Consider the following 2196-nt stretch of genomic DNA (forward strand, 5'->3'; position numbering starts at 1 on the left):
AGGAATGCGTATGGAGCTGTCGTGAACAGAAGCCTGTTTCACATCCAGAGCTGCCGCCTCTCATTTTATTGGTATAGAGAAGTATAAATGAATTCTATGGCTAATTTAGAAGGGTCCAAACATGGCTAAAATCACAAAAAAGGGAAAGCCCCTGGGAGCTGACCCTCTTCCAAAGCACGAATTAATGGTGTTTTCAGTTGCATTTTTATTGCAAGTATTTTTCTCCTTGGTTCTAAAGGGGATAAAGCAACTTCAAGTCTAAATTTGCAAAACATGGAAGATTGAACAATCAGTTTGCGCTTTCAGCGTTCCCTTGGTTCCCAGCACGTACAGCGGTAGCAGGAAGCAGTCTCTAGTGTTCCCGCTCTAATTACCTGTAGTCCTCTGGCTACGGTGCGCCACGGTGGCAACACCCACTGCAGAACTCCGTGGTGTAGGAGAGGTGGGATAAAGAGGAGGGTCTGTAACAGCACGGCTTCGTTTCACCCACAGCAGATAATCTGGAGGAGTATTTGCTCCTCTTTGCAATAAGCTGAAAGAGAAATGCTCTGATGGAGCTGCTAGTGGAGTGAGGGATACGTGATCGCCGCCGGCAGCGGGCAAGGGCGTACAGCGGTTGCACGCTGGAACCCCGCTAACCGTGTCGAACATCCTGGAACATACACACGGTGAGAAAAAACAGATCGTTGGTCCTCAAGCCAGCACCCCTTGCGAATTCCAGAGGAGCTCCGAAAGGGTCATCTGTACTAAGTCTGCAGAAATGAGATTCAACTGCTGCTGGCAGATCTCCTGCTCCCTGTGACACCCTCCTGTGAGCCCGTCGCTGGGGCTGACGCAGTCCATGGGGTGTTTGCAGGTGGCCGCTTGCCTTTGCAGTGGCCCGGTGACGCTGAGGGTCCTGTGGCTGCCTCTCCGCGAGTGCTTTTCTCTGAAGCGCTTCTCTGTGCTGCAGCTTTGTCAGCGGGACGCCTTTCCGAGTAGGGCAAATCCTGGAGTCGCATCAACCACTGCCCTTTGCTGAAATCGGAATCATAGAATCATTTAGGTTGGAAAAGACCTTTAAGATCAAGCCCAACTGTTAACCTCACCTTGCCATCCCACCACTAAACCCTGTCCCTAAGCACCTCATCCATCCTTCTTTTAAATGGCTCCAGGGATGGGGATTCGACCGCCTCCCTGGGCAGCCCCTTCCAGAGCCTGACAGCCCTTGCGGGGAAGAAATTTTTCCTAATGTCCAACCTAAACCTGCCCTGGCACAGCTTCAGACCATTTCCCCTTGTCCTATCGCCCGTTACCAGGGAGAAGAGGCCGACCCCCCCCTCGCCACAGCCTCCTGTGGGGCAGTTGTAGAGGGCGATCAGGAGTTTTGGGTTCTGACAGCAAGGTACTGAAGTGCTGGAGAACACAGGATTCGATCATGGCCCCTGTTGGCTCGCTCCAGGCAGCTCCCTCCCTCTGCGCTGATTTTTGGGTACTGTTCTGACGCATTTAATGCAAAGTTCCGCGCAGTTTGTGCGTAAGCAACAGCTGGATTTAGCCTACATGAAAAACACTTATCCGTGATGCATCTGATATTCCCCACGCACAGCATGGTTGTCGTGCCCCTCGTATGGCTGGATGTGAAGGGCAACCTTAAAAAGAGGCCGTGGAGATGGTTATTTTCATCACGCTGGCATTGCTTTCTCTGCCCCCTGGAGGCCCTGGGTCCGCTCTGGGCAGAGCGGGAGGGCCCGTCGCGGCAGATGCAGAATGCAGCGCTCGGCGAAGTCGGGGCTGTCGCCAGTGTTCCCTCATGCTAGTAAAACATGAACTGAAAATCCCAGTTATTAAGAGGAGGGAAAGCCCTCTATTTAGCTACCGAACAATTGTTCCCCTGGTCTTAAATGCAAGTACTTGTTTCTTTTAACGCCCTCACTGAAGCAGAGGAGCAGGGCCTCTGCCCCAGCGCGGCATCGGCTTTGTGCTGGGGGTGAACGGCGAATTTAATGGCCTGCAACAGCGACGAGCCTTGCCTTGGTGGCGTACCTGTGCGCAGCGCCAGCACGGAGGGCACGAGGCCGCCCGACGGCTCCCCGTCTGCTGGGCCGGGACGGGCGGGCACGCAACGAGCAGGTCTGGGCAACCGCGCTCTGCGCCGGCAGCACAGCGGGCGTTTCTCCTCCTCCTCACGCTTTGGAAGCCCCGCGGGTAACAGAA

The sequence above is a fragment of the Egretta garzetta genome, unplaced genomic scaffold (assembly GCF_000687185.1).
Source record: "Egretta garzetta isolate BGI_Z169 unplaced genomic scaffold, ASM68718v1 scaffold347, whole genome shotgun sequence".
In the NCBI taxonomy this organism is placed as follows: domain Eukaryota; kingdom Metazoa; phylum Chordata; class Aves; order Pelecaniformes; family Ardeidae; genus Egretta; species Egretta garzetta.